This window comes from Malus sylvestris, chromosome 3 (genome assembly GCF_916048215.2).
Source record: "Malus sylvestris chromosome 3, drMalSylv7.2, whole genome shotgun sequence".
Lineage (NCBI taxonomy): Eukaryota > Viridiplantae > Streptophyta > Magnoliopsida > Rosales > Rosaceae > Malus > Malus sylvestris.
The window spans coordinates 25,207,247-25,216,262 of record NC_062262.1 but is presented as its reverse complement, the minus strand read 5'-3'; the positions used below and the strand labels follow the sequence as shown (position 1 = coordinate 25,216,262).

The 9,016-nt window shown below is 38.9% G+C and overlaps 1 long non-coding RNA gene across 1 annotated transcript; it reads left to right on the top strand.

The window, feature by feature from the left end:
• Window positions 1–248: 248 nt before the first annotated feature.
• LOC126614455 (uncharacterized) lies at window positions 249–7,025 on the top strand. Its single transcript, XR_007620393.1, has 2 exons — window positions 249–447; window positions 6,891–7,025. It is a non-coding gene; the product is annotated as an uncharacterized LOC126614455 (long non-coding RNA).
• Window positions 7,026–9,016: the final 1,991 nt, after the last annotated feature.

The window sequence follows — 9,016 nt, the reverse complement described above, 5'->3', positions numbered from 1 at the left end:
CTTCACTCAAAACACATCAATGCCGTGACTTTTACTTCCACCTCCACCAGAAATTTGAGTAATGATGCAATGCTTAAATCACCATGACATGTGAGTGGATGATGCAATGCTTAGCTAACCATGACATGTGAGTGGATGACTCAAAACCTACCCCAACAACAATTCCCACTCTTGCCGTGACTTACCTACCCATTCCACCAGAAATTTGTGCTTAAACAAGTCCATCACCTCCCTATAAATACCATGCAGCAACCTCATTGAAATCATCCAGAAATTAACCATTCTCCAAGCCTTTCCTTGCCTCTCCTACATATCTAAACCCCTTCCCATCCATTCCTCCAAATAACCAACCCTTCAACATCATTCCAACCTTGTTGTGGCGGCAAGGAGAAGGAGAAAAGTCCTTGGACGCGCTTGCTATCCAACATGGATCGTTGGAACGTTTAGGTGCTTTCTTCCATTTGTTTTTCAATGGTTAAATTTGTTTATCTTTGTTTTGTAATAATGAGGAACTAAACCCCCCTTGGCTAGGGGGGGATTCAAAACCATGTTTATGCTTGCTATAATATTTGATTACTTCCAATTGCGTTTCTTGAATTGTGAATTCAATTTACTTATCCGTTCGTATAAAAACTAATTTGTGTATGTTGGTTGAGAGTGCACGCTTAATTTTCATGCATGAATTTGACGCTAGAATATAAGGGAGTTTCACCTAATCGTTATGAACTTATATTCACAAGTAGTGAAGGTTGCTAGTCACAATCACGTTAAGTAAATTCTTGGCATAAGTTTCATGCAAATCATAGTAACGAGTGCCTCGTCAATGCTTATGTTTTTCATAGAACTTAATGATTCTTGCTTGTATCTCTATTATGCAATTCATGTAGGGAACTTGTAGGGAATGTTTTGGGTTGTCGTATGCAATCATCCAATCTAATAACTTGTTGAAAAACTGAGAGTTAATTAGTGCAATTCACGGTTAATTTGGGGCGTTGAGTATTCATAACTTATCGAAGAGCAATTGGAAATCATTTTGTATGCAAGCAAGACATGTGTGGAGAAGAACCCCTTAGCTAGCCTTCCATTATCCATTCAACCCAAATTTGTTTAAAATCTATTTAAGTTTTTAGTTTATTCGTTTTTACTTTCAACTTCACCAAACTCAAATCCCCCTTTTACTTTCTTGTTTTAAAATCTTTTGTTTACATTTTTAACTTTGTTTCTTTTTGTTTTTGAGTCAGTTTAGAGGTTTTAGCAAGCCCTCCTAATCCCCGGTTTAGAACGATCCCTACTTACATACTTTGCTACAATTGTCAAAAAGAGGGTTTAATTTGTGTGTCAAGTAATTCTCGCATCAAATTTTGGCGCCGTTGCCGGGGATTAGCAACTTTGCTAAATCCCCATTGTTTCTTTTTATTTCTTTTTTGTGTGTTTTAATTTTAGTTTTAATTTTATTTGATTTTGTTTATTTCAGGTACTAGTTTATGACTCGTAGTTCTCAACCAGTTCGTGCACATATATCGGAGTTTGACGACAATTTTGAACGAACTTTGAGAAGGAAAAGGAAAGTACCAGAACCTAATCCACCTAGTTCTAGTTCTGAATCCGAATTTGAAGAAAAGGAGGAGGCAGAAAAAGACATGGAGGTGGACAATCGAACAATCAAAGAACTTTCAGCCTCGGGATTGGACAATGCCGCGCCTCTATGTATCCAATACCCCGCAACAGCCCGAGGAAAGACAGAAGAATTTGAATTGAAGTCAAGCTTGTTACACCACATTCCGAAGTACCATGGGTTGTCCATGGAAGATCCTAACAAACACTTGAAAGAATTCGAGGTAGTGTGTTCGAGCATGACCCCCGTCAATGTCGATGGGAGTATTTTGAAGATGAAAGCCTTCCCTTTTTCTCTCTTGGAAAAGGCGAAGGTTTGGTTGTACGAATTGGCGCCCGGAACCGTCACATTATGGGAAAGCATGAAACGGGCCTTCTTGGAGAAGTTTTTCCCAACTTCTCGAGTCATCCTCCTACGGAAAAGGATAAGTGGAATTCAACAAGAGGAAGGTGAATCTTTTCCTACTTATTATGAACGTTTTAAATCTCTTGTTGCTTCTTGTCCACAGCATCAGATGAAGGAGGAACTTCTTTTGCAATACTTCTACGAGGGGCTACTACCTATCGAACGTCAAATGCTAGATGCCTCGGTGGGAGGAGCCTTGGTGGACAAGACCCCCACGGCAGCAAAGACTTTAATTTCCAACCGTGCGTTGAATGCTCAACAATACGAAGGCGTTGGACAAAGGAGTAACCCACGACCACATCAAGTCAATGAGGTAAGTGCCATAACCGAACTTCAAAATCAAATGGCTAACCTTACTACTTTGCTTTCTCAGGTAGTGGAAGGTCCAAAAGTGCAAAACGTGGCAGCTTGTGGCGTGTGTTCCATGCAAGGCCACCTTATGGACAAGTACCCACAGTTGATAGAAAATGGAGGGTGGGAGACCCTCAATGCCGTGGGATTTGGCAACCAATACCAACCAAGGAATGACCCCTTTTCCAATACTTACAATCCCGGTTGGCGTGATCATCCAAATTTCAAATGGCGAGAACCCCAACAAGGCCAACAACAAAGCGGATTGAGGCAACAACCCCTGGGTTTCTATCAAAAGCCGTTTGCACCAACTCAACCCCAAGCACAACCTGCCCAAAAATCAGGTTCGTCTATTGATAATGATCAAAATTTTAATTTACTAACTTCTATGGCGCAGGGAATGCAAAATAGGGACAAAAAGGTGGACGAGTTGGAGAAACAAGTAGGGCAAATTGCCGAGTTCATGGGGCAGTTTCGAGAGCAAGGCAGGTTGCCTAGCTCAAACATTGCAAAACCAAAAGGAGACTTTGAATCCGTCAATGCAATCATGTTGAGAAGTGGTACACAGGTTGGAGCCAAACCAAAATCATCCAAATCAAGTCACGATGAGGATGAAAAGTTGCTACAAGAGGAAGCACAGGGACCAAAACTCACGGCCAAGGATGAACAATCCTTGCCACCACCATCTAGCCCTCCTAAGCCGTCCCAAACCACCAAGGTAAGTCCAAATTCGACTTTTTCTAGTTCCATTCCACTAAATGTGCCCTTTCCTGGCAGGTTTAGGCAATCAAAGAAGGAAGAAGCCGAGAAGGACATTCTAGAGACCTTTCGGAAAGTTCAAGTCAATATTCCGCTCCTTGATGCAATTAAGCAAGTCCCGAGGTATGCTCAGTTTTTAAAAGAACTTTGTACATCAAGGAGAAGGATTTCGAACAAAGAGGTGGTCCAAGTAAGTGAGAATGTTTCTGCCATGTTACAAAGGAAATTACCCCCTAAATGCAAAGATCCGGGTAGTTTTACAATTCCGTGCGTTATTGGCAAGACTAAGTTTGAACAATGCATGTTAGACTTAGGGGCTTCGATTAATGTTATGCCATACTCTATTTATGCATCTATGAACTTAGGTGAGTTTAAAAACGATGGTGTGATTATTCAATTAGCCGATCGTTCTAATGCATATCCAAAGGGTGTTTTGGAAGATGTGTTGGTGCAGGTGGGCAATTTGATTTTTCCAGCGGACTTTTACGTGCTTGACATGGAGGATTCACCCTATTCTACCCCATTGCCGATACTATTAGGGCGGCCCTTCATGAAGACAGCCCAAACCAAGATTGATGTGGCTAAGGGAGAGTTAACAATGGAGTTTGGTGATGAATTGATTAAATTCAAAGTTCCTGAATATGTTAAGAATCCTCATGATGTTCGTTCTTGTTTTGCAATAGATGTGATTAAACATGTGGGGAAGGAACATTCATGCGCACCAATCAAGAAGGATGTTCCTAGATGCATCATCGAAGAGGGTATTGGAGTGGAGCATACAAAACATGTCATTACACCCAAAATACCAAATCTGGCCGAGAGCACCACCTTTGCTGCCCCTTTTGAGTCTTCATCTACATGCATTGGTAAGCCTCCTCCTCTAATTCCAATTCCCATTTCCACTAATAGGTTATTGCCTTCTGTGGTGCAGGTACCAAATCGAATCCATGATTATGGGAGTTTTTACTTTGACCTTGGGAAGCTCAATGCCACAATCTGGGACCATCATTATCCACTGCCATACATAGACCCAATGCATGAGTATTTCAAGGAGCATGTCATGGAGGATGTACCCCTCCATGCCGTGGCACCTAGTCAAGCTTAAACGGAGGTACCGTCCGGCTGGAAGACGTTAAAGAGAGCGCTTCGTGGGAGGCAACCCATGCATTCGACAAAGGAAGGCCTAGAGAGCACTCAAATTCCAGATTTGCGTTCCTAAACCCTTCTCTTTGTTGTTTAATTAGTTTCTGCCATATTTAGTTTGTTAGTGTTTGTTTGTTTGTTTATGTGTTTTTGTGTTAGTTATGCTTTGAAAAATTGAGGACAATGTTTGGTTTAAGTGTGGGGGGGTAACCAAAGTGTTTTGATGCAAATTCGTAGGGTTTTCTCACTCATACTTCCCAATGTTGTTTCTTGCTGTTTTTAGGTGTTTTTAGGCTATTTTGGTGAGTTTTAGTGTGTGCTGACTTATAACTCCGAAAATCACATAAAAATTTGAAAAATTGCTTTGCAAAACCCAAAAAGAGTTGTTTTTGTGTGTTTGTTTGTGTCTTAGGGTACCTTCCAACACAATGATGAGGATTTGGTTTGTAATTTCATGGCTGTTAAAGAGAGTGATTAACATGGATGAAAGTTTGATTTACTCTTTGTTTATGCTTGGTTGTGGTTATAACTTATGAATTTACATGCAATCTTAAAGGAAAAATCAGTTTTTGTAACATGCTTGAAGGAAAGAACTCAAACTAACGCTACAACCTTGTGAGACTTGAGCCTAAACGTTTATTTGGAGAGTTAATAATCTGTGATTTATTGTTTTCTAAGTCGTTGCATGATCTCATTATTCTTTGCTTGGTTACTACTTAGAAGGCGTTTCATCATTTAGTTCCAAATGCTAGAACTCATACCCATTTCATTCAAAGCATGTCATTGATTTGCATAACACATATTCAAGATAAAGTTGTGTAGTGACCACCATCATAACCAAAAAGCCGTGAATCCCCTATGTCATTATGTTTTGTACGTTTTAATCCCGTTGAGCTTTGTGAGCCTTTTCTTTGTAACCCACATTACCCTCACCTAGCTTAGATTAGGACCATCCATTAACCTTGTTCTTAAAGCGTAGTAAAGCATGATTCAAATTGAATTCCTTTGTGGCAGAAAACAAGTGTGGGGGAAGTGTTTTTCATAAGGAATTCTGTGCCATAGGCACGGGTAAAAAGAAAGAAAAAAGAAAAGAAAAATGTGAAAAGAATGCGAAAAGAGTTGAAAAGAAGTGAAAAAGAGTTCTAAAGTGTTGTTTGATGAAGAAGGGGTCCAAAACAATGAATTCGACCCTAAGGAGTTGTTTAAATCTTCCCCTTGTGTTTTAAAGCTAATTTCTGCAATCTAAGTAAATTCTAAGTCTCAAATTTCATTACTTTGCTTACTATCACTTTAAGAACGTTTGTTTTCCTTATCCTTTCTTTGTTAGCCAATACCCCAAGCCCCGTTACAACCCTTGACTTCTATCTTGAGTGTTATGTGTTTCAATTTGTGGAGATTGAACTTGGTATGAGCATATGGTCACTGGTTCTCGCATCTAAGTAGTAGCATTCCATTCATGAGATCATATCTCAACATGCTTATTAACTCTAGAAATTGTGTTCTTTGTTATACATATATGTGAGCATTCGTTTTTATATCTACATCAATTCTCTCACATATAACTAGTATAGGGTGTGTAGTTAGAAAATCTGAGTGAAAATAGAGTGCGTATCTTGTAAGGATTGAGGGAATTCTCTAAGGCATGTTACTACATTCAAAACATTGTTTTAATGGGTTAATTGTGAATTAGTAAGTAGTGACTATGATTAAGTATGTGCTTAAGTGTTAAATTGACTCAATTCTGTGGGAATGATAATCTTTAACATGTCATGTGCATTGGAAATCCCTAAGGCAAATGTTGGAAGGTTAGGTTATGTTTTATTTGTTTTATTTTGCTCGAGGACTAGCAATAGCTAAGTGTGGGGGAATTTGATAGACGCATATTTATGCGACTTAGTTAACTAGTTTTCTTGTATTTACGTTATTAGTTCTTAGTTATTTTAGTACTTTAAGCCATTTTCGTGTGTTTGTAGGTCCAAAGGGCTAAGGTAGCAAGAAAGTGCATTTTGGTGCATTGTGGAGCAGTTTTGAGCTTGGAATGGATTACATATGATATGAGCAAGATGGATGGACGAATTTGAAGACAAAAGAGGCTAAGAACATGCTAAAAATCTGGTGAAACAAATACAAGTTGCAAGAAGGGATAAATTTCTAAAAGGATTGGCCAAAACTTCACTCAAAACACATCAATGCCGTGACTTTTACTTCCACCTCCACCAGAAATTTGAGTAATGATGCAATGCTTAAATCACCATGATATGTGAGTGGATGATGCAATGCTTAGCTAACCATGACATGTGAGTGGATGACTCAAAACCTACCCCAACAACAATTCCCACTCTTGCCGTGACTTACCTACCCATTCCACCAGAAATTTGTGCTTAAACAAGTCCATCACCTCCCTATAAATACCATGCAGCAACCTCATTGAAATCATCCAGAAATTAACCATTCTCCAAGCCTTTCCTTGCCTCTCTTACATATCTAAACCCCTTCCCATCCATTCCTCCAAATAACCAACCCTTCAACATCATTCCAACCTTGTTGTGGCGGCAAGGAGAAGGAGAAAAGTCCTTGGACGCGCTTGCTATCCAACATGGATCGTTGGAACGTTTAGGTGCTTTCTTCCCTTTGTTTTTCAATGGTTAAATTTGTTTATCTTTGTTTTGTAATAATGAGGAACTAAACCCCCCTTGGCTAGGGGGGATTCAAAACCATGTTTATGCTTGCTATATGATTTGATTACTTCCAATTGCGTTTCTTGAATTGTGAATTCAATTTACTTATCCGTTCGTATAAAAACTAATTTGTGTATGTTGGTTGAGAGTGCACGCTTAATTTTCATGCATGAATTTGACGCTAGAATATAAGGGAGTTTCACCTAATCGTTATGAACTTATATTCACAAGTAGTGAAGGTTGCTAGTCACAATCACGTTAAGTAAATTCTTGGCATAAGTTTCATGCAAATCATAGTAACGAGTGCCTCGTCAATGCTTATGTTTTTCATAGAACTTAATGATTCTTGCTTGTATCTCTATTATGCAATTCATGTAGGGAACTTGTAGGGAATGTTTTGGGTTGTCGTATGCAATCATCCAATCTAATAACTTGTTGAAAAACTGAGAGTTAATTAGTGCAATTCACGGTTAATTTGGGGCGTTGAGTATTCATAACTTATCGAAGAGCAATTGGAAATCATTTTGTATGCAAGCAAGACATGTGTGGAGAAGAACCCCTTAGCTAGCCTTCCATTATCCATTCAACCCAAATTTGTTTAAAATCTATTTAAGTTTTTAGTTTATTCGTTTTTACTTTCAACTTCACCAAACTCAAATCCCCCTTTTACTTTCTTGTTTTAAAATCTTTTGTTTACATTTTTAACTTTGTTTCTTTTTGTTTTTGAGTCAGTTTAGAGGTTTTAGCAAGCCCTCCTAATCCCCGGTTTAGAACGATCCCTACTTACATACTTTGCTACAATTGTCAAAAAGAGGGTTTAATTTGTGTGTCAGGTAATTCTCGCATTAGTAGGGAGATGAAGGTTGGGGAGGGAGAAAGAGGGTGGGGGTGGTGAGGTAGGAGACAAATTGGTTGTAGGGTGGGGGGTTGTAAGGGAGGTTTTAGGGGGAGGGAGGGTTGCGGCGAAAGTGGGGGTGGGGTGGGATGGGATGTTTGGGTTGCGGGAAAGGGGAAGGGATCGGGGAAGAAGATGGGTTTTCTTTTTTGTTTATTATTATTTTTTAATATATAAATAAATAAGGTAAATTATTATAATATTGTAAATGAATAAAAAAAAAATTTGCCACGTGGCACAAATTTGGCAGTCACGTCAGCGTTTAACGGATCCATTGATGGAAAATGTAACGGATGTATTATATTGAAATAAAATAGTACTTGAGGTATGAAATTGAAATGTTTTAAAAATGTTGTAAGAAATTAAAATCGACTCCAAACCTGAGATGGTAAAGTATAATTTACTCCAACTTTGTATAGCCCCTATTTCCCTTTTTCCTTATCTCCTGCATTTTCCCTCCTCCTTCCACTCAAAAGGTTTTTAATTTTATGCATTTTTTTTCCTTCTCTTTTGACCTTTGTTTTGGCTTCCTTTAAGCTTTCTTCCTTGAACTTTGTCCCAATTCCCCTGAGCTTATCTCAGAATTGGACTTTCATGGCCTTCTTTCGCTCTAGTGCTATTTTCTATCACGCATCTGCAACCATCGACCTCTGCTGCTCGATCCGTGTGCTTCTCCTCAGGTGTTGGGTGGCTGTTAAAGTGCTTTTAGCACTATTTAGTAGGATTATGGGAGCGCTCACTGCACGGGTGGCTCACTCACCCCCATTTTCCATTGATCTAATTGTTTTGTTAGTTCGTTATCTTGGTCGTGGTGGTGGCCTTGCCATAGTCATAGAGGCGCAACTAGTGGCTGCTGATTTTCATTCTAGTCTTAGGGTTTTTTTGTTGTTCTTCAGCTGCCCACTTTTGAGACTTTTTATTGTATTTTCTTATTTGATGTTGGGCTTGTATTTAGGTTGTGGGCTGCCTTTTGTGCTCTCTTTCTCTTGAACTAGTCTTTTTATTTAATGGAAGTAATTTAGTTTGACAAAAAAAAAAAATAGATGACTTTTATCTTTATTTAATAAAAAAAAGATAATAAGAAAAAGCTTAAATGGATAATCAATAAATGGACCTAACCCAAAGAGTGGACTAAACCCAATAATGACACAGAATTGGACTTATATCAAG